Raw genomic sequence first — 24,164 nt, 5'->3', positions numbered from 1 at the left:
GACCACCATTTTTTAGTTAAAATATTTTTTTTTCAATATTTAGGGCTGTGAGAAGATTGAAAAACTGAGAGGGATTTTTCTTTTTAATTTCTGTAAATAACGTTTGACTCCAGAATTTCGAACACCAATTTTTATTTAAATAAAATATATTTCTTGACAAAATTACCTTATGAATATGAATAAATGCTGGAGGAAGAGGATTAGTTCAAACCGAGTTGTGAGTGAACGCTGAAAACTGATTTGAGCTCAAGAAAATCGTAACTGATTTTTTAAAATCGTTTACCGGTCGATAAACAATTTGAAAAACATTTCAATGATTTTTAAATGAATTTTCAATGTTGGAAATGAAAATTGGGGGTGAAATAAGAAGATGGCGTAGCTACCCATTTTGCAGGATTCCCCCCTCATAACATATTGATCCAGCTCTTGACCACTGGACCACTCAGAGCCACCTACGCCTTGAACCCCCAAGCTTGAGGGTGTATTTCCTAGCAAGTGATAAGAGAAACTCTTACTTAACCGGTCAGACAGGCATCTGTCCCTCCCTTAACGTCTCAAGACGACCCGGGAAAATTTTAATTTTCTAATTTTTAACTTCGACTCCTCACAAACGTGGAAGTCACTCCCCAAAATTTGTGTTCCCATTGTTTACAAATATCCCTCGAACTCGTAAAAATTAAAAAAATTTTTTTTCAACTAACACTTGCAGTGAAGTATCAAGAGTATCAAGAGAAGTATCGAAATACCTTTTGACAATTTGCCCTCAAGTCTTGTCCGCTCTCTCAGACAACATTATCATCACCTCTGATTGTGCCTCGGAATTTATCGCGATTTCAATTTCCATTTACTGCGTCGTAAGAACTGCTCAACACTTCCTGAAACCCCGAAGCAAACTGAGATAAAAAATCCCGGAGTAAGAAGCAAGACCCATAAAAGAGTTCCGTATAAACCAGTAACTCCCCTAAGTGCAATGAAAGGGTGTGGGGTACCGGTCAGTAGGAGCGTCCGGCCGGAATAACTGGTCAGTGGTAGTGAGAGGGACACACGGTGAATCAATTTAATTTCCAGCATCCTGACAAAACGAGACGATGCAACATGATGGACCAGGACAATGATGACCGGTGTAACGAGAATTGGACATCGTGGAGATGAGGCAAACCGGTATGGCAGATGTTGGTCATCGTAAAACCGTTGGTCCAGCTGTTGATTCTTATAAATTCATCTCAACACAAATGAGATAATATTTTTTTATTTTATTTTTCCCTCTCGTATTATGTTCTTCAGAATCTGATTTGTTTTTTCCCATCCCTCACCCCCTGTACGGTACTCGTCGAAGGACAAGAGGAAATGGGAAACAATATACGAACAAATCAACACAATTCAATTTTTCTAGACGAGTCGTTGATTTTTTTAAAGAGGAACAATAAATTAATTTTTTTGGAAATTCAATGATAAACAGATAAATTAATTAGAATTAATTCTTCACTTGTAACAAAGAAGTGAAGAACTATCTCAATGATTGATACGATAAATCGAGTCATGTGTCAAAAAACATTATAATTACATGATTATAATGGTAATGACCCTCACGAGATTTTTTTGAATTCGTTTGAAATGTTGTTTACTTTTATTTCGACAATTATAAAGATAAATAAGACACCGGTTGGAATCACCTCTCGCCAGTATTTTATGGTGCCGGCTTACGCCCCGAGACATGGAAGACTGAAAATATAAACTCCAGAGTAAAAAAGGAAACTAGAAAACCGAGGGTCTACCCAGTGGTGAGTTCTCTCCGAGTTTTATCGCGCGGTTTACGCCTGAATCTCTTTCTCCACTCCTCGCCCCCTCAACCTCAGTGAGAATGCTAATTGACTCTGTTTCCTCATTTTTATTTAATTTTTGCCATATGACGAAGCCGGCTAGTTTAACTGCTAAAGCAATCCTCAACTTGCGGGGAGAAATAGAATATTTATGAGGGAAATTAAGAATTTTCAAGGGCAGAAGAGACTGGGTATAAGATCGTTTAAACGAGAGAAACATTCAATAAAAATTAAATGTCAGTTCCGTAATTCCGGAGCGATATCTCGTTAAAAATTTTTTACTAATGTCAGGGACCTTCTCATGTCGAGATCGAGAAATATAAATTTTTCAGTTTTGGTCAGCCCTGGGAGAAGGGGCAGGCCCTTGGTCGGGAGAAGGGGTGAGGGTCGCGATTACAAAGACGGGGCGTGTCGAACATGTAAGGTGCCCGGCTTCCTACCGACCAATGAGGGCCCGCTAAGGCCCCAAAGGGTTCTACTACCCTTTCAATAAAAAGGAGTCTCCGAAAAAATAAATCTATCTAAAAATAACACGTTTTTCTTAGTTAAATATTTTTAATTATTGTTCTGGAGACCCTCTCTCCCCTCTTGGACTTCCGGCGGAATAAAAGCTTCAGAGACCTCTAAGTACCCTTTCCCAAGTTGAATTTCTTCAAATAAATCTGTTCTCCTCAGCCAAATGTTCTCCCATGAAATAAATATTTTATCAAAACGTTAAATTCTCTCTCTCAGTCTACAAAAAATGAAAGTTTTGGAATGAAAAATGAATGACATGATTTTTTCATTTATTCAGGTGGAAATTGTTTAGTCTGAGGAGTGTCTGGAGCCCAGTGGTAGTGTTGCACCGAGGTTTATGCCTTCCGGTTCCTCCCGCGTTATTATCCGGACCCTCCTTATTCACCCGTCTCGGTGTTTGTGCTTGAAACAATAAAATACTTTCATGAATGAAGCCCCCACTCCTGCGGCTATTTTAGTCTGTGTAATTCCCGAGCTCCTCTGCGCGCACCTTTTTAACGACTTTTCCCTCCTCTTCACCTTGAAATTCCGTCATTACGACCTTCTGAAGGTCTTTATGTTGTTATTGACTAAACAGAGTTTATTCAACTTTGAGCGCAGGGGTTTAACTCGGTAAGGGTCAGAGGCACAAGTCTCTACAAAAATAAATAAATAAATAAATAAATAAATAAAAAATTCGTTCTGGCCCATCGGATTTCAAGGTGTGTTGGCACGAGAATAATTTCCAGAAATATCTCTTTGTGTATGTCTCCTGACGTAAGTTAATGACATCTGGGTCAAAGTACATGATTAATTCAAGTGTAACGCGCTCAAAAATCGGGAGAAAGCTTCAATTCCCTTTGCCCTGAGGTACCTGTATCCGAGACATGAGAAGGGTTGAGACTAGTTATAACTTCGATTCCCCGATTGCAGATGAAGAGGTCCAGAGTACCCGGTAGCTAGTGAACCCAACGATAGTGCTTGGAAAAGAGGGGAAAGGGAGGTGGGCTTAGAGCTACTATCGGCTCCTTGGGGATGTTTCCACCCCTATTTCTCTAGTCGTGTCCCCCTTCAACGTATACACCGCTATACGTTGACCAAATACACTCAGTATAGTTATACAAGACTCATATGTACGAAACCAGGGGAGTTTGTTGGGTATTGATCGTTTGGAAGAAGTCTCCACGGCACTAGCTATTCTAATTCTCCTCCACCTGCATCTTGAATGCCGCCTCGAAGCTTTTCCCCACCCCGGAGCTTTCATTATCTTCTACGGCTCTTCTGCATTGTCGATATTTTTTTTCAAAAATTGTTGGCAGATTTGCAGAACCGAAAGCACAGAATTTCGTAGAAAAAAATGTGCGACGGAAATTTCAAGTTAATTCTATGAAAGTTGATTATGATGAGACACATTCTGGTACTTGTATTATGAATTTTTAATCAATTGCATAATTTGGGGCTGAATATTAATGTTTTCATTGAATATTCCCATTTTTTAAATGTTTTCAAGTAAAAATTGAAGCGAATTGAACCCAAAATTCCAATTTCCACTGATGCTGTCATCGTATTCTATTTTTTCCTGATCAAAACAGTATTTTCACGTATTCCTCCGATCAATCAAAGTGACTCAATCGATCAATAAATGGATTTTCATACAATTGAAATGTTGAAGAATTCAAGGAAATATTTGGTAGTGAAAAAAGTGTGAGAAGAAACGCGGGTAAACCCCTCCAGACGCTCCTTAGGAGGACGGATAGTGGGGATAAGTCGAATATGGTGGTCAGGAATAGGGGTGGGGCGAATGGGGTAAGTTGAGAAAGGGGTAGGAAAGGGGGATTGTACATGTTTTCCAGGAGTCTGGGTAAGACGAGGGGTTGGGTTTTGCCGCTCTAACGTTCAGTTGGGGGGGAAATATAAGCTCAGGGGGGGTTCGGGCGGGGTAACAAGATGGCCGCCTTCAAGGAGAGTAGGGGAGGTAAGACATTTATATCAACCGGAAGAGTTCTTAGGTGTTCCCCCTGCATTTACGACTTCGGTAAAAATTATTCACATAATTCTGCGATGAACACTACCGTAAAAGAATCTTCTGTTAACAAAATTGTTAACAAAAATAGCGGATAAATTTATATCATCCCCAATGGGGAATTGTGTTTCTCTAATTTTGATTGATTTTTTTTCTCTTCGAATGTTGGAGGATTTTTTATGTACGAGGAACTATATTCAGTATTACGAGTATGATGATTCTGTGAGGAAGTGTAGAGGAAGACGAATCGCGTATTGAAGCGTCACATGACCAGATAAATGGGACAAATTGTCGCATTTTGTCTGCGGAGATGAACATTCAGAGGAACGCACTGTATCAGCCGAGTGTGTAGTCCTGTGGTTGACCCAAGGCGTCCGCATACGCTTGCAAATTAGCTCCTTGGGTTTCTGTTCTATTAATTAATCTCATTACTTTAGTACTCACTGCTGGGGGTGTGTATTTGACATAGTTCTACCGCTCAAATTTTTTTCGGGGTCCAGACAAGAAGATTTTTGAGTAAATCGATGCAACCGCAGTCAATTTAATAAATCCCATTCTTATAAATAATTTTTTCCATCTCTAGAATATATATAAACCTTCTCGATAAAAATTTTACTTTTTGCGACGGAAGATACCCTTTCCTCACAAATTTTTTCACTCATAAATTTCTCGTACGAGTTGGATTTTAAAATCAACGAATCAGATGTTCACGAGGTGATTGAACAATTGAAAAAGATAAATTGGCTGATTCTTTGAACGAAACAAATTAATTACCACTAAAATTTCACTCCCTTTCCCTTCATATCCATCTCCTCGTACGATCATCCCTCTCGATCTGCGAATCCACCCCTGTAAATCCAAAATGCACAGAGCAATCCCCAGGAAGCGCCACCTTCTCTCCTGCAGCGTCTCAGACATTGTTGTCCTCCGTAATGTGTCCTCCCCCTCTACTCTCCTGCAGCTAAACCGCCAGGACACCCTTCCGGTCTTGTGTTCTCACCCCTTCCCCTCGCCGGGCTCGATAGGAAGTAGAAACCTAGTGTTGGAAGCGTTTCAAACACTAAGAACACGCTGTAATCGTTTGAATGTGTCGGGTGGGAAATGGCTGAGACTAGACAGAGAGAGTGCCAGCGGTCCCTCCTACCCTCTCCACCCCCTAGCCCTTACGAAAATACAAGCAAAACGAGAGAGTGGAGGATGGCCCAGGTTTCGTTGGAGAAATGAGAATAGTGTCGGTCTACGAGCTGAGTGGAGTTGGTGAGCAAATTGCTCAAAGTAATTAATCGCTTTTGCCGGGTTGGCTTGCCACGTTGCTGGGGCTGTAGGGCTTGGGAAAAGCCTCATCCAAAGGGTGGAAAAGCAGGTACATACCCGTTGGGTGGCTTTCCAGCGCTTTCTATTTCAGACCGATGACGACATCCATCGCCAGAGTCGATGAGAACTCGATCAAAATGGGGAGATGATTTTGCACGTGTCCGGGCCGAGGAGGAAAGAAATTGTTTATGAAATTATGATATGATACGGGCCATCGTGGCAATCATTCTGGATGCGTTAGCGAGGATAGAATGGATTCCCTCTGGGCAACAATCGAGTTATAAATCCATCTTGCCTGGGTAATTGGAGAAATTTTCACAGCGGAAACGATGCTCGGGGGTAGGGAATTGCTTCGGAAGTCATTCCCACTTCATTTACATTTTTCCACGGCTGTTTTTTCTCCCGGGGAAAAATAGCGCAGTTTCTTGAGGTGAATTATGGTTTCTCGGAGGGTAAGGTGGACAGGCCATGAGCGAACTAGAATTTTTATTATTTTTAATCCTGAACAAAGTGTTAGGATAGAGCGACTGGATTGAGCGCTGGGAAAATTGTTGCTCGATTTTCCAGAGAAACATTTTTAATTCGATTGTTTGAGAAATGCGAGAGTTTCTTATCTCGAGGCATAATTTTTCAGCCGTGTAAAAGGGCCAGTGACCGGTACCTTTACCATCAATTGGAGAGTACCTGGAACCGCAATGTCTGAGGCCGGCATCAAATTCCGGGTCCGTGTCAAACGGCAAAAGCCCCGTTTGGGGATTTCACGATCGAGTGAAATTCATTCGACGAATAGGTCAAAGTTTTGCCAGTGCAAAGCACCACAGGTGCATGTATGTGTGGGTGAATGTTTCGTTCAGGAATCGCGGATTCGGACCATAGAGCGCAAACTCCTTCACAAACTCCGAATCTCTGTGGAGGTTGGATGAAGAGAGCAAAGCGGGATTGAGTTGGTGAACATATGGATGAGAAACTCTGATAAGTGAAGGAATAGTTTAAAAGAGGGAATGGGAGGAGATGAGGATGTCTGTACCAGGTGGTACGAATTTATGGGATTTGGAAAGATGTTCCTTTGATGGATTTCCGTCATTCAATGGAGATTAGGGGGAGATAAACGGTGGAGATGTTCCACCGATTCTGTCCCTGATGGATTAGGTAATGAGAATTGTTTATCAATTGATTGTTTTGGTTATTTTGGGTGGGAGGAAGGGAGCAGCTTCTTTACATTTACCATGGAAAACAAAAATATCCTGTAAGATAGCCCCAGCTTTCATTCGCCTCTCTGCAGTCTCGTGGCTTTCGGAACTTCCGTTGATGCAGATAGAGGAAGCTCTCGACCTCTGTGGGGTTGGGGTGAATGGTGCGGTGGGGTTGGTCGTAAGAAGTACGGCTTTGGCGGACAGCCCCGGGACATAAGAACACTTCGTGCATGGGGTGGTGTGGGAGGTTGTGGGGGCAGGGGGGGATGGTGGTGGCTGAAAGGGAGGGAGCTTTTCAGGGAAGGGTGGCTCACCCGTGGAACTAAGTTGTATTGATCCTAGGCTGCACACAGGAGGTGGAAAACCAGCCAGGGTTAGTACGTGTTCTTAATCGCCAAGTGACCGCCCTACCTCTCCTCCTTTCAACGTCATCCCCCTCCGTCCCTCCAGTTTCATCCCTCCACCCCCTTCAGCCGCACGTCGTAGCGAGGCCCCAGAGACGCTGCGATTCTCTCTTCTCGCCCTCTGGCCTTCTACAACCCCTGACTCAAAGTGTATTCTGGGGTGTGTGAGGGAATACGTGTGGATGGCCTCGGAGAAAATCTACCCACCCATCCACCCCCTCCTCGATCGTCCATCGCTTCGTAACGTCTACCATTGTTCGTGGACAATGGGGATAAGATGTTGGGGAGATTGTGGGGAAAATTTTTGGGAGAATGAGAAGTTGAAAAAATTCTGGTTGTCATTGTTATTGAATTAGTAGATAGAATATGATGTAGGGTAGCTATGCAACTTTATAGTAATACAGAGAATCAAAAATTTTTTAAGGGTAAAATTTGGTAGACTAGAGAGAAGAGGAGAGACAAAGTGATAATTTAATAACGGAATACTCCCCATTAAAATATGCCCACTGAAGTTACCCATTTCACCCAGCTATTCCATGTTATCGAGTTATTGCCGTCACCAGTCACTCCTGACTGACACGTAAAAAGATAAAATTTCGTTGAGCCCCACGCAAACTGACGGAGAAGCAATTAAACATGGCTACAAATTTACCAGGAAGATCCCTCAATTAAAATCACTTACCCTCAACAGTCGTTAATTCAAATAATTGAATTCCTGAATGCGAATTCAATCCTCTTGATCTCCCTCTGCCCTGAGATTTTTCGTTGCCACCTCATCCCAGGATCTTTGACCCCTTCTCGTTTCCGCTGGACCGGTTCTCAAGATGAATCTCTTCACCACCGGCCAAAATCCCAGGGAATATCTGCAAACAAAGATCGGGATTAATATTAAACCGTAGCTGATGCTGTTGGTGGATGAAAAAACGAGGCAGACGACAGGCTTTTTCATCCCTTTCTCTCCTACTCTCGCTTATTCTCGCCGTCGAGTTTGTCACGACCCCGAAGTTTCCACAGATCCATTCTCTCCTCTTTTTGTCCTATCGTAGTCTCCCCGTCATCAGACCCACCCGCGGTAATTACACCATTAAATAATTGTAAGCATTGGCACACGGAGAAAAAAATTATTAAACAATTACCTGTTTGTTTCGTAATCTGTCAGTCAAAACAATATTCGTTCAGTTAAAAAAATGCGAAACTGTTCCGTAATTTTTACTGAATATTATTTTGACTGGAGATTACGGCACACGCATTCCGTCTAAATCAACCGAACCCTTGAATGCCCCCATAAATCATGGGGTTGTCAGTGGCAATAAATCAACAATCAGCGAGTTTCCTGATTTTTACTCAAGTTTTTTCTCCCCATGAGAGGCATTTTTCACCGGTAAAATATTTACCCTATTTCATTCAAATTCCAGGCATCATGAATGATTAATGCCAAGGAAATAACATCATCATTCAGACACAATGTTGAGTGGGTGGCTAAGGGGGTGGTCGCAGAAGAGATATTGCCAGATGGCAATGACTACTCCCGGTGTGTCCCTATCCTCCACAGCCAGCATCTGAAAGAGGAAGGGAGACACGGCGATTTTCCACGAAATACCAGTACTCCTCGGTTGAGTTATGCTTGTATTTCCCGTCAGCACATCCGATGATGTCTACGGTAATGTAACTGAAATGTATGAATGCTTCGTGCCCCGCGTGGTGTACGACTCTCGTGGCACTCCTGCAACCATCTCTGTGCCCTCCCCTCCCCCCCCCAACCCTATTTTCCCGTACATGTGTGGACACGCAGGGGTGGTTGAGGGGGAGGACTGAGGTGTTTGTATGTACACGCGTGAGAGAATGAATGTGGTGGACGATTTATCCCCAAGCACATCCGTGAAATCCTGAATAACCTGGCTACCGTATCATCTCTCTTTGGCCTCCGTCGTTCCATTTTGACGTTAAATTTTCCCATGCAAATGATGAATCATTGATTCCACCAGTGAATATGTTGCTATTAGAATTTTAATAGCGTCATTATGCAAAAAAGTGATCGCTGGAACGGGCGATGAAATTACCAGTTTACGGCGATTACTTTTGACTGGTTGATGTGACACGAGTTGACTTCAGTCTCCGATGAGTCACGAATCAATGACATCATCAATTTTCCTAATTTCCCATCGCAACCGACCAATCAACCCTCGCATTACTTTAACCTCCCCTCTACTCTCCTCTCCGTCCCTTCCGATCCCGAAAAAATCCAATACTCTCATTTTCATCCCCCATCGATTGCCTTCCCTCTCGTCGACCCAATAAAAAATCTACCTCACTCTTTCCCACCATCGCCAACGCTCCCATAAAACCTCCAGCGTTGGTAAAACAATCTCGGCGAATTTCGCATGCGCGATGCTGAGGAAAAAAAAAAAAAGCGGCGCCGGCCTTTTACTGTACTCAACCGGGTGTCGTCTCGCTGTCGATAAAAAAGCTCGTGTCGAATGGCCGCACTCGTACGTTGTAGTGAGAAGCGAAGGCGTTGGGATGGCTGTGTTAACTCTCGCCGAGTTGAGTTATTTTAACATAAAACCCCGGTGAGTTTACATTCTAACGAGTTGAAATAGCGAGTCTAATCGGGGGTGAGTGAAGTGCCCAGTGAAGAAGCAAAAGCAATGAGACCAGAAAACGCCTGATGGTGGTGGAGAAAGGGGTGGAGGAGGGGGGGGGGTGGTTGGGTGAGGGGGCGGAGAGGCGAGAGGATCGAGTGAAATCTCAAGGATCCTTCGGTGATGAGGAGTCTCGAGACAATGGAACCAGGAAAGTAACGGAAGTCAAGTTATCGTCAAACTTTTCCAGTGGCTTCGTTACACCGCCCGAGAAAATTGTCTGACCACCTACGGTTCAAGGCGCATCTACTGGGTGCAGAGGGGGTAGTTTGAGAATATCCGAGGAAGAGGGATGCCAATGTGAGTGAGATGATGCAGACGACGTAGCAAAGACCACGCCTCTTGTCTAAGGTTACCCCCACCATCAGGTTTGTTTCTGAGTACAGTGTTGTTAATTCGCCCCCTCTACTCGCCACCCCTTGATCGCCGACGTTCTCACGAGGGATAGGGGGAAGTAAGATTTTTACAGTTTCTCTTGATGCATCCTCTTATCCCCCCCGTCACCCTCCTCGTACGAGTCCACAACACCGCTCGGTTCTATGGTATCAGCAACCTTCTATTGATCCGAAGCTAAGGGGAAGCTTTCTTGCGAGTGGTGGAGGTGAACGGGGGATGGTCTCGACCTCGCCCCATTTTTTTTAATTCGTTGGGTCGTTTTGTTTTTTTGGGGTGTTTTTATGAGGACTCGATGTTCGCTCTCGTTGTGCCGCGGGTTTTTATTTTTTGTGGGTGGGAGGAGGGAGGTGGGGTGGAGAGCTTTGGAGATTGGAATGAAAGCGTGCGGAAGACGTTTTTTGTCGTGGGCATTTGGAGGAGCTTTTGGAAGGCTTTGTTTGTACAGGGAAAGAAATTTTAGGTGAACTTTAGACCTCTGGGGGGTGAAATAAGAGACGAAGGTTAGTTTTATTATAAAAATTAGCCCTCAAGATTTACAAAGTGGTTGTTTGTCATTTCATGTCACATTTAGTTCTCTAGAGGTCTAATTTTTATCCAAAATTTCTTTCCGTCTAGTGGTGTATAGAAAAATATTTTTTGGCGTACGCACAGCGAAGTAGATCGAGTCAAAGGAGTGCAGATGAGAGGGAAATTGATTTTCGGAATTTTGTCACACAAAAAGGAGCAATGAAATTGATAGTATCGGCCCTTAGAGCAGAAGATTGGCTCAAATGGAGAGAAATATTCAGCAGAAATTATTCCATCACTTTTCTGGAACTTCCTGAACTTTTTCCGGAAAGTTCACCGAACAAGTGCGTAAAGTCCGTAATTTTTTACTCGATCATTGTTTCGCCTGGCAGATTACGGAACAGGCAGGTAATTTATTAAGAATTTTTCTCTCCCTGTGCATTGTCTATCCGGGTTTTCAAGACTGAGGGAACCTAGATGACCATTCAAGCGAAAATGCTGGAAGAACAAAGGATTTTATCAGCAAAACATGAAGTATCCGAGGTAAACATCAACCCGAAGGATTTGTATACTTCTCATTCACGATTCTGTGGCGCAACGATGCACCTCATGTGTCTCCGGTGACTGGGTTCTAGGTTTGATGGTGGACAAGCAGAGGTTCCGCGAGAGACGAAGAGTACACGAGTATAGATAGGGTGAATTTCCTAGGTGGATTTTGATGGTGGTACGGAGGCCAGATGGGCGGTGGGGATTGGCAATGGTACGGGGTCGGTGCTTTAGCTCGGGGCTGTTAAACACGGCGGGGTCTTATCGGTAAAACTGTTCTATACGGAATACCAGCGGTCCAGCCATTGGCCGCTGGAGTATCTCCTCTACCTTATACCTACTTCTCTTTCCTACCATCTAGGAATATGTACGGATATATTATTCACTGGTGTGGGTGGACTATCGTTGATGTGGCACTGTGTGGGTAAAGTATTCCACGGGCCACTCGGGGAATGTACCTGGGCACAACTGCGTCACGAACGAGTATCTCGTTTCCTCGTCTACGTGCAAAGTCGGTATTATTTGCACCGGCCAGTGGTGGCAGAAGGCTCTCGATTAACAAAAGCGAGTTGTATTGGGAAGTAGGTATTTTCTACTTGAGCTGGACAATTTCATTACAGTTTCACGACGGGGTGGACTTTCTCAATTCGGAGTCTACGATGTCTTGAAAAATATCCGAAGGTTTAAATTTATCTAATTTAAAGCTGAAACTCGAGTTGAGTATTTATGCCTTCAAATAATTCCAATCTTGACCACTGAAACGGACAACTGCAAATTATGGGAATTATAATATTGAAATTTAACTAATAAACATATTCTGGGGGTAAATCCACTTGCTAGGACACCTAATCCATAGATAACGTTCCGTAAATCGTAAACGACGCTCGGGGAAGTGTAATTAACGTTCAAGTTTTTCATTGTGTAGTCGGACCATGTCGATATCTTCCTCAAAATTTAATGAATGATCAGCAGCTCGGCCACAGGATCCCCATAACCTCGGCAATATTATCCATATCGACGCGTAAGCATCTGAGCCGGCTTATGTGCACTTTGATAGCAGGTACTATCGTATCGAAACTAATTTCGTTTACTCCGTATATATATATATATGTATATATTACCCCTCGTACCACCCGGGCACGGTCCCTGTGCGCTGAAACAAGGAATAGAGTCTGCAGTGAGGGTCTTCCTAGGCATTAGTCGAGCTAAGGCCTCTCCTCGGGGTCTCCTGGCAACCAAGCCTATCAAACTATCTTACCGCTCTCAACCCTTACTCCATCCTTTCAACCCTCTCTCCCCCGTTGCTCCCCCATCGCTGTCGTTTTCTCAAAATCCACCTACGACGACCCAGGGAATCTCACTTGGAGCCCTTAACGACCGACCCCACGGGAGAAACTGCGAAATTGAGAAAATTATCCTCACCCAACGCGTTATAGAGACTCGCAGTCTCACCAGGCCGGGGGCCATAGTTACAGTCTATCTTTCTCCGTGGGGGGTTCAATCCCATTCGACGAGTGAGAGAACTCGTCACCCCCTTTAATAAAGGGATACGCCATCTTAGTTTGGAAATGGGCTTCGTGAATATTTCTGATATTCATCGAAGTTTGTTGATTTAATTTAGTCAGTTTCAATTAATATCAGAATTACTAATTACAACAAATTTACGGGGAGTGGTAGATTCTTGAAATATTACGTGTACGTCTGTTCCGTCTGTTTTGGACTTTTTCCTAAGAGTTCACTGAAAAAGTGCAAAACTGTTTCGTTATTTTTACGGAATTTTATTTTAAATGACAGATTACGGAACAGTCACGTAATTTATCAAGAATTTTTCCCTCCGTAAATCACCGTTCAGATTAAACATACAATAATTATGAGATTCGTAACCAATCCTCCCTCATTTAGAGAATTTTCTTCCTATTAAATCAATCATCTCGAGAACTGGACAAATTTTCTATCACCAGAACTCGTGAAAATCCAATAAATAACAAAACTAAATACCAGAATATTTATTCACCAGCAGTTTGTGAATTGATTTCTTGAGCAAATTTACCCGAATTGATTGAACCAACTGCGGCTAGATTTTCTCATAAATAATACCGTATCCACATAAATATCTACCACCGTAAATACTTCACCGCTCCGCAATGATCACAATTCAATATTGATTGAACCGGAATAATCAATGTTACAATAGTTGCAACGGGAACATGGCGGATCATTGGACTGTACTGGGAAAATTTTAAAAATACTCCGACTAAATATCAACTGGAGGAATTCTATCGGCATATCCGCTGGAAAATAATTCTCCTTAACGAAGCCACAAGAGTTATAACCAGTCATCAACAACTCCATAACACTGAGTATGAAGTTTGGTGTTTTGGTACTGCTCGAGAAGTTGCATAAACTTTATGGTAAACCGTGTGGTGCAGTAAAGCCCAGTGAATTGAAGCAGTCAACGAGTAAAGCGAGAAGAACCATACTAATTCATGGTACTGGCTGACGGGATGGCAGAGGGGGTGGGGGGGGGGAGGGGTGGGAATAGATCTGCAGAAGTTTATACACACATTCGTAGGTGGGGCCACAGGGGGAGGATGTGGGTGGTGGTGGGTTTGGGGGGGAGGAGGGAGGAGGGGTGGATAGCGTTTAATTCAATTTGGAGTTTGTTCTTTCGGCGATCGACGTAATCACCGGTTTCCCGTAGTTTCTGCGATCCTGGGGTTGGCGAGAGGCACTGGTGGGGCTTTTGGCGTACGAAACATGACTTTTCAGGGTATACAAATCAACCTCTGGGGTTGGAACACAGTTATACTTGATCTGGGAGTATTTGTTGATGTTTGGGATTGGGGATAAGAAGTATTCTCGAATTCGGGATCGATTGTTCACTGAGAGAAATGTGTATCGAAGGCGTAGGGGCCTGTTTGAGGTGTTAATGGGATGTTGGGGGAGGGAAAGAAATTTCGGATGGAATTAGAACTCTAGAGGGTGAAATGAGGACCAAATGACAATCAACCACTTTTTGGGTCACGTTTTGGTGGAAATATTAGATTTGAGGGGTCAATTTTTGGGATTAAACTAATCTTCGTACTCTTTCTGCGAAAAACTGAACATTCCATATTTTTTCTGGAATATTTTGGACTTTTTCCTGAAGGTTCACTGAAAAAGTGCATAACTGTTCAGCAATTTCTACCGAAAAAATTAAAGAATCTATAATTTGACAACGTAAGCTCATACGAGAAAAGGAGATCGGGTGGAACTATATTAAAGTTTTCATTTAATTTTCCCGAGAATGTACAGTTCACTAAATCTTGAAAAGCTCTACTGTGCTCAATAAGAGACCGGATAAATTGGCCACCATTAACGTCCATCACACCGATAAGTGAATCGTAATTACCATCACTGTAACTCTGGGATACGATTAATTACACGCCTCATGTCCAAGCAGAGGATGCTTTGAAGCTTCGCGTACGATTGCCAGAGACCCTCCACCAGTTTACGTAAGGTCCACGAATTTGGCCAAGTATAAGATACACTCATCTACGTACACCAGACAGCCAGCTTATAGCTTCCGTGAATATTAGATCAATAATTCTCCCCTCAAAGTGCCTCGGTAAACCCGTCGAAGGTGCTCTCACCTATATTGCCTCGTATAATAAAGGGATACGTCATAAGGTCCAGCTGTAATATTAAATTTCTCGTTTTGCTGTTATTCTACCCCAGAATACCTAATCCAAACGATGGAGATGGGAACTATTCCTCTGGTTGGAGATGGAAGTGATTAGAAATATGAAAAAATAACTTCACAACTATTTTCACAAGTTTTCGAGACAAGTCACAAGGGGTAGGGGTAGGGTATTAATGAGTTGATTATTCATCACTTTCGGAATCACTTGAATATTGATGACACCTACTTGGATCTGGTGGGTTGGGGTAACTCCATTACGGTTTCAGGAGTTTCGTGATAACTGGTGATACCCGATGAAATATCAATTCATGTACACGTGTTCGGGGAAAATGGCGAGTGTTTCTTCTTGCGAAGATTTTCGGAGACTGGCGAATTGGGTCTCAGCAGGCGAGGAAGACTGAGGGAACCTGTTTGATGGTCCTGATGGTTTGAGTGAGATGAATCCGTGAGAATATCAGGTGGTCCAGCCGCTTTTAACTTCTAGAGAGTCCCTTCGATTCCGGTTCTGAGCGTTCGAGAAAGGGAACTAATCCAGTGGATGATAGTCTGTCATTTAATACGTTGATTGAGGAAGTCGCTTAATTAATTAATCAATTCTATTATTTCTTGAAAAATTCTTGAAAAATTCCGTGACTGTTTCGTGATCTGCCAGTCAAAATAATATTCAGTAAATTACGGAAGAGTTACGAATTTTTTCACTGAACGTTCCATAATTTTCCTGGGAAGTTCTGGACTTTTTCCGACACGTTTACGGAAAAAGTGTGTCACGAATAAGACAAGAAATCGAAAAAAATTGTTCCCTAATAATTAATAAAAGTGTTGATACTTTTGATGAAGTTTGTGTTAATATTTATATAAACTAAATTAACATGTGAGCCATGAAATTTCCGGAGAGCGATTCTCCATCGCGTAATTTTTACTGAATATGTCCTTCCGTCTGAGCAATCTCGTTCGACAGGTTTTCCATTTCGACTCTCGGAGATGACCAGCGGTGTGTCGTGAGAAAGTTGCTGGGTAGCACATCTTCCCATTAAAGTCAGGAACAGGTTAACAATGAGTATCACCGGTCCAGAGGGATCACTTCCATCGTTCCAATAATCCTGAGATTATATCCAAAAGTAAATTCTCAAATATGTGTCCAATGACGTCTTTAGCATAGCATTCACATCGTAATCTCCAGATCCCACACACCGGCTCCACTTCAACTTCATTAATCCTGGAATGGTGGGACTACCCTGGGTAGTGGACAATTCTCTTCATGGACGTTATTCAAATCCCGGGGTTTGAAATAATACGTATCTCCGTTCGTTCGCGAAATCACGCATTGTCGCGAAGGGTGTTCGTCCGTGAGGGTTGAATAGTCGAGGAGTGTGGAAGGGTTGGAGATGGACATTGGGAGAGGTATATAAGGTGCTCATTTTCATGGCTCTGTATCGTCTAGGCGCCATGTTTGTTGGTGGCGGGGGCGGGGGGAACTTCAGAGGTCGGACGGTTTTCTAGGGTGGGAAATTCTAGAGCCGGATGGATAGATGAGGGGGATGAAAGATGAGAATGGGGGCACTGCGGAAAAGGGGGGAAACCTCCCCCAAGCCTCGGGACATTAAAAATTCTCAGTTCTTCTGTCTCTGGTTGTGGACAACGATTGATTTAGGGAGGACCACAGAGAAACAGAATTCTTAAAATTAAGATTTAATTAATTAAATTGAGATTTTAAGAAATTTTCCATTTTATTTGAACGTTTTTCCTCGGGTTTTTACCATTTGAAAAATTAAATTCTCAAAAATATGAATTTAATTGACTATTAATTCTACAGATATTCGAGGAGTCTATCGAATTGTGCGGGTTTTCACCCCTTTAATCTACTTTTCCTCCCAGAATAGGAATAAAAGTCCGAAGATTTTTCCCAGCAGATTGAAAATTCAACGTCCAACGGTAGAATATTCTGGAGAAAATGTGGAGTGAGGGTACGAACAAGCATTCAAAACGACAGAGCGAGAAAATACAGATACGACTGGTCGAGCTTTGGGGGTAGGTGGACCGAGGGGGTAGTGGTGTTTGGAGGTTAGACCGCAGTTACAATATCGCTTGATTAGAAATGTACATAGTGTATATGTGCGGCCCCCGCATATCCAGATGGTGGGTGGTTGGGTGGTGGGTCGATGCCGTAGCAACTCCGTAGTTTAATACATGCTCCGTGGAACTTGCAATAAGGAAGGGAAAATAGGGAGGTGGTTGTGTACCAGTTGTGTATGTGAAGAGAACGAAGGAGGGGAGGTTTGGGGGAGGAAGACAGGTGACTCGTGTGTACACGATGCAAACTGCATCACTGGCAAAACATAAATAACAAATATGTTCTGTAGTTATCAGAAATTCTGGGTATTTCTAGTGATAATTGGCCAAATTTACAATTTAGTTAATTGGTGCGGTTATTTGCATGGTGAATGCATTTTTCGGTGGTTGAAAGTTGATTGATTATATTGATTTGAAAGGGGTCACATCAATTTCGAAACTCATTGTATTGATTCGTTGATGTGCCAATGACAGTCGTCAGTCAATACCATTACATTTTCGATGACTTTGGTTTGAGATGCTGTCTATTTTGTGAGATATCCACATGTCTGTGTATTTGTGATATCTTAGCCGTACCCTAGGGCGAGGTTTTCTGTTATGCCTAGACACTGGGTATAATATTTCTCACCACCGCGAGGAATATTCAGTCCTATTGCGTCGTCCTGACGAAATATGGAGTGATAATTAGCTAATCAATTGGTCCATTTACAGATCGATTTGGACTGTTGACGAGTCATTTTCCCGCGCCTGTCACACAGAGAGAAAAATTCTTGAAATATTAGTCAAACAAAATCCGGTAAAAATTACTATTCACAATTAAAAGTTCACTGAAAAAGTGCGTAATTGCTCCGTAATTTTTACCGAATATTATTTTGACTGGCAGATTCCACGTAATCTACCGTACGTAATTTTTCAAAAATTTTTCTCTCCGTGCAATCACATCTCCTGCGACAGCTTTGGAAGTTGCATTTCCTCGAGGATAAATTCCGTTGTTCTCGTTTTGAGATCCTTTCCATTCTCCGCGATATCAAGATGGCTGTGTATTAGCGATATATCTTGGTGTACCTAGAGCGAGGTTTCCGGCTACGCCTAGACACCGGGTACTGGTGTATACTTCATTCCCGCGAGGAATATTCAGCTATTCTGCATCATCCTGACTCCTCTTCTCCTCCTATTCTCCCATGAGAACTCTCATGGTCGTTCCTACCTCCTCCCCAGTCTTCCTCTACTCCACAAACCCACCACCTCACTCCCTTGCGTCTCATCTACGGACAAGAGCACTCTGGAGCCATCGTTTCACGTTCTACGTCTCTGGTTTCTCAATTTTCGCTTACCAATCGTGTATGCCATCCCTGGTATAGTTTTCGAGGTATTTGGGACAAAGGAATTCGCAAATGCCAGGTGACGATATATTGTGTGAGAATGTGCACATGACCCATTCAATTTTTAAAGATGTAAACAGAAAAAAAAATCGCTGTTACTTATTGTCTCTTATACGAGGGGTTCAGCGTTTGGGAACTGCAATGACCTCTTTCGTTGCAAACAGCAGCTTTCAGGTCTTGGCACACTGTTGGTTGAGGGTCGGAGGCAAAATTTTTCAAGTTACTAATCAATAATAGTCTTCATTTCCTTGGAATTGTTAATTCCTGAAAACTCATCTGACATTTTCCACAACATCCGGAGCTGTGAGTTAGTTCGCACGAACTGCGATAAGCGTTCGACATAAACTTTCCCCGAATGTGTTTCGTGGATTGAAAATTTGATAGGACCGAGATGGTGAGTTCGAGACAAGAGTTTCAAGACAAACTACCAAGGCCAGTTAATTAACTGAATAATGCAGAATTAATCTCTTGAAAATTTAATGCACTGAGTATCACTGATAATTACCAACTTGATGAAAAAATTTCACTCACTCCGGGACGTCTTCTGTTTACATAATTGATATCCCCGTATCCATTTACCACCGACTATTTACGGAACATAACATACTAGAGGCTGACGTAATCGACATGTAGATCGGCACCAACTCCTTTCGCCTCAAATCAATTTTACCGCGTCTCAGTTTAATCGAATGTAATTATATTAATTGCAATGTGGAGGATGAAATTCCTGTGGAGTCGTTACGCTGCAGAAGGGAGTGAGGGACATTGGATAGTCGTGCAGTTAATTCAGCCAGGAAACTGGTGTGAAATACTACTCCTCGGTGTATCTGTCAGAAGGAGTTCGAGCGCACAATTAAACTGGAACACCCGTTAACATCTGGACGAGACGTTTAGATCCTTCAGTGGGAGTCTATAAATGTTAATTCCACCCTCAGAAAAATAATATCCTGGGCCAAAAATATTTACCAACTAAAAAAAAAATTTCCTCATTTTCGTGGGGGAAAAATTCAGCAAAGGGTTCAATTATTAAATTAACCCATAAGCCATTTTTCGATGGTCACCTGGACAGGATTTTTTTCTGATTACGATTACGTTTCTCTGATCTAGGTTTTGATGATGATGAACAAGGTTTTTTCCCATTGTTCAATCGACCTTTGTATAATGGAACCAATAAAATTTTCGACTGGAAGATCTTGAAGGTTCCCACCACCGGGTAACGCCCGTCATTTCCTTATAATTACTCCATTTCCTATGTTCACAATCTCCTCCCCCCCCCTCCCCTCTTGGTTCATTTTGCCTCTTCGCGTACACGCTATAACATTTCCCTCGTTCTGGTACCAATTCACCGGTGTAGTCTGTGGTATATACGGTGCCGTGAGGCGATAGTGAGAATCGATGGTAGAAAAGCGGGCATTCGAAGCCAAACCTGGACTGGAGCATGCAATTTCATGGCAGCCAATGGAATGAATCTGTAAGGGGGATGGTGGAGACCTTTACCCCAAAGATATCAAGGAAATGAATGGGATTGGGCAATGGCAGAATCGCACCCTGATAATTACCTATTAAATGCACTGTCTGTAGTTGTAGGTTGAGCATGGGAATGGTGAATTTATTGGAAAAACTTTTGTCTTTATGGCTGATATTCAAAAATTGTTAAACTATTTTTATGCATCACTGTAGCGAAAGAAATTTTACCCTTGGGAGGCTAATTTTTCTGATAAAACTAGCATTCGTCCCTCCTTTCACCCCCTAGAAGTTTACGGTTCACCTAAAACTGCTTTTCGTGTGAGGAAATATATAATGATAATTCCTTTTCATCTGGTATGATCTAAGAGAACATATCAAGTGAACTTCTTCAATTCTCACCCCCAACTACTCCACTTTCTGAAAACAAAGTTAAGTTCACAACCACAAAAGTATTTCATCTCGAAGTGAGCCTTGGTGGTTACTACCCCGCCCCCCGGGGGCATTTTCCCTACATCTGCCTGTAGCCCAGGCGTTCGAAAATGCCTGGGGGTTGATTGATTAGAGGGTATACCTAAGAGAGTGAGACAGCCGTGAGTTTAGTTGGGTTTGAGTCCAGTCATAGAGTGCCCCACCCCCTCGAGAAAAGGCGAGTGAGTGAGAAAGTTGCTTGGAAGCTGAGGTGAGGGTTTAGTTTGGTATGGCCCCTAGGTTATTTGGTGGGGCTAGGTTGGGCTGTATGCAACGTTATACATACACTGTACAGTACTCACCGAGAAAGAGGGTAGATGGTTTTGGCTTGGTGGGTTTGGCTGGAAGAAGAGAGGGTGGCTCAGAGGCGGTAGTTCGAGGTGCTGCAGTTTATAATAGTTGCTGTACGCTCACGAATACTCCCTCCCTCTCCCCACAACTCCTCAACACCCTCTCTCACTCTCCTCTTCTACGTGGACTGGCCAACCCCGGCCACAACTTCCACAGAGTTGCTTAAACCTAACCTGAACCCACCCATCCTCCATCTAGGACGATCAAGTCTGGTCTAGAAATGATTCCAACGTGTTCAATAAATTCCCCTTCCTCCGGCCCATCTTCCTCATCTTTTTCATCCTGACTATTCCTTCCACCTCTCCCTCAACAAGTTCCAAAATTCGCATCAATTCGCCGAAGATCAGGGCTTCGACACTGGAGATATAACGATGAGGTCTGACAATACATCTCCAGCTGGGTCACCCGAGTGTCCCCAGATTAGTTTCCCTCCCCTCAATCTAAAAAGAAAAATCACCAGTTATTAGACTTGCTTGAGGCCCCAAAGATAAAGCCCACCACCGAGAATGCTTTGGAGGCTCCTTGAATGCACGTACCTGAATCCACCATATACCAACTCCACCTCCCCTCGTCCACCAATTGTGTTGAAACTTTGTGTCATGTTTTCAAAGACGAGTGCAGTTACCTTCCATGGAGAGAATCGAGCGTGTATAATGGTAGCATCCTCTCTTGGGGTTCCCGCATTGCGCTGGGGAGAAACGCCTGTTATAATTCTCCGTTATCTATGGAAATTCTAAACCGTACTAAACAACAATATATACCTCAAAACTATGTAATTCTCGGGATATTGCACGAATAGTATGCTATGCTTTGGATGGAGGTTGCGTTGGCTTTGGTACAACTCAGATGTATTGAGTCAATGTACCATGAATTCTGTTCTTGATTAGTTGATTATTATTACGATGACAATCAGGAAATGCATCAATATCCAGGGCATTGATTGATGGAACAATGTCCTGGGTCAGTCGACGAGACTTGTCACCAGTATTTGAAAAAAAATTTGAAACAGTTGATGATTGTAGGGTGATAATAACACTCACTGGGACATCCTATCTGCTGCCTTTATTGTCCTGTCCCATTGCTTGGCCATTCCCTACGTAAATACGTCGGTACCGGTGGAACACCGGGGATGATGAGATCTGCCGGCTTGCATCCTGATGAGACTATTAGGATGGCTTGATAAGTCCATAATATTCTGGTCGATGCTATACACTCACCGTCTCCACCACCCGGTGACCGTCCAACCCCTGGACACGCTTCCCATCACTGGGTTTTAGATTCTCCAACATCTGAAACATCGGGAGTGGCGATTCACTGGAGCAAGACAGACAGCTTATTGGAAAATTTTTGGAAGCACTATGAGAATGAGTTGGTGTCCCTTCTTCGAAGGACTCGAGATTCTGGGACACACCCACACTTCTCACCACTTGAAAATTAACTGTGAGTATTACAGATGTCGAGGTGGTCCACGACGAGAAGCCAACACCTTGTTAGCCTGACAAATTCGGCTCATCTCACCTCCACATCCCTTATCCCATCCCTCCATCTACCACTCCACATTACACGTTCTTCCTCCCCTATCCCTTCGGAGCTTTAGTAACTACACGGTATCAGAGAAACTAGCCCTCCCTTTTGCAGTATCTCCGTAGACGCTGCTATAATTTCGGCTCTAACTCAATCTACCTTTCATCTATGCCGGTAATAATCCTCTGAGAGCTGGCCGATGTATCGTTAGATGGGGATGAGTACTCAGTGCTTTACCACTGCTCCCAACAATGGATTCAGAGAAGAAGTGGATTTTGGAAGCGTAAGACATGAGGACGAGAGGTTTCACGAGAATATTTTCATTCTCGAAATTCTATGTTTTTCAGACTATAAATTTGTTCGCTGTTGAGACATGTGGAGGGTCTCAATGAATGTCCAGGAAAAGCCGATAAAAATGTTTTCCACCATTTTCACCCAATCGTCTCTTCAATGCATGTGAAACGAGACGATTGGAATCTCGGAAATGCTCTCCTCGGCCATCAAAAAGGGGAGAATTTGTATTCAGACTCGTCTGAAACTCAGCTCGAGTCATTGCAGGGAGTATTGGTGAGCGATGGTTGGGTAACTCGAGTGTCTCCGTATTGACGAATCGGACGATTCTGGCTGGATTGAAAGGCACTTGCTTTGTTTCGCGGTCTTCGATTGCTGGAAATGGGTTCACATGAGCGAGAGAAAGGTTGTGTGTACCTATTCGTCGAAACACTGGATGGTAATAGAATTGGACGGGTTGTACAGGAGTGCCAATAACCCTGGGTACGGGGGTGTAATTGCGTTAGTATTTCATCCTGGATGAGGTCTTTCAGAAAGTCAGAACTGATTGGAGATGATATTGACCAACTGGGTAACTCTGTTTCCCTCGTCGCTGAAAATTTTTAGTTCATTTCAATCGATACAGAGACGTCATTTAGGCGGGAAATGCTCATTTAATTAGCCACTGGTAATTGCCGTCCTCGGGCGATGGAATTCTCTGTGATTTTACATCTGTTCCGGAGTATCAAAGAAATTCGTTATTATTTCATCCCACAGTAGAACGGAGATGGGAGTTCCCAGAGGAGATTCGGTGAGAGAATTGAATTTTATTCTTTTGCTTTGCAGACACCGCTCGAGAAAACCTGTTGGTGGTCCGTGAGGAGATGATCGTGGTCATGAGAAAGGTCAGAATTTTTCTACAGCTACTGTGGAGATAAGTGAATACTGGGGAGGACTCATCTCAGAAGTGCCGATCCGGTTCTTTTATGACGGACGATGTTGGTCCAGTTGTGCTGAATGCGGTGACTCTTGTAATAGCGGATTGATGAAATAAAAAGGGGAGAAAGTAAACCAGTGTTTTTCATTGTTACCTTAACGGAGAACTTTTAATTTTGTCGATGCACGAAAAGAAAAATTATTTAAAAATAACGCGCCTCTTCCCTAATCTGCCATCAAAACAATATTCTGTTCCATAATTTTTACTGAATCCTGTTTTGACTAATAGATTACAGAACAGACACGTAATTTTTCAAGAATTTTTCCCTCCGTGTGAGATATTATTTTTTATCGTTACCTAGTGAATAAACAACGAAGTACAAAAGCATTTGGTTACCAGCAATAATGCACGAATGTCTCTGTACATTTTTTGTCACTTGTGAAACCCTGTCCTTTAATAAACCGTAGGCCAACCCCTCTGTAATCTATGAAATGAGGTTGGTTTTGATATCCGACCCATGACCGGGAGATGATACGGACACAGCTCAAGGGTTCATCTGGAAACAGCCGTAAAATCCGGGGGTTCAATAAACCCCACCCCCATCACCAAAAATCATCGTTCGACCTTCAATGCGACTGTAAAAACCCCTAGTCCCTTACTTCATCATCCCCTA

The 24,164-nt window shown here is 43.0% G+C and overlaps 1 long non-coding RNA gene across 1 annotated transcript; it reads right to left on the bottom strand.

Moving 5' to 3' along the window:
- Positions 1-1,787: 1,787 nt before the first annotated feature.
- Positions 1,788-21,680, bottom strand: LOC135166638 (uncharacterized). The gene is made up of 5 exons (XR_010299718.1): positions 21,522-21,680; positions 21,297-21,448; positions 21,060-21,200; positions 7,932-8,112; positions 1,788-2,738 (listed from the first exon to the last, which is right to left on the bottom strand). It is a non-coding gene; the product is annotated as an uncharacterized LOC135166638 (long non-coding RNA).
- Positions 21,681-24,164: the final 2,484 nt, after the last annotated feature.

Source organism: Diachasmimorpha longicaudata, chromosome 10 (assembly GCF_034640455.1).
Source record: "Diachasmimorpha longicaudata isolate KC_UGA_2023 chromosome 10, iyDiaLong2, whole genome shotgun sequence".
NCBI classification, from domain to species: domain Eukaryota; kingdom Metazoa; phylum Arthropoda; class Insecta; order Hymenoptera; family Braconidae; genus Diachasmimorpha; species Diachasmimorpha longicaudata.
Note: the sequence above shows the minus strand (reverse complement) of the source record. Positions and strands in the feature narration are given on the sequence as shown.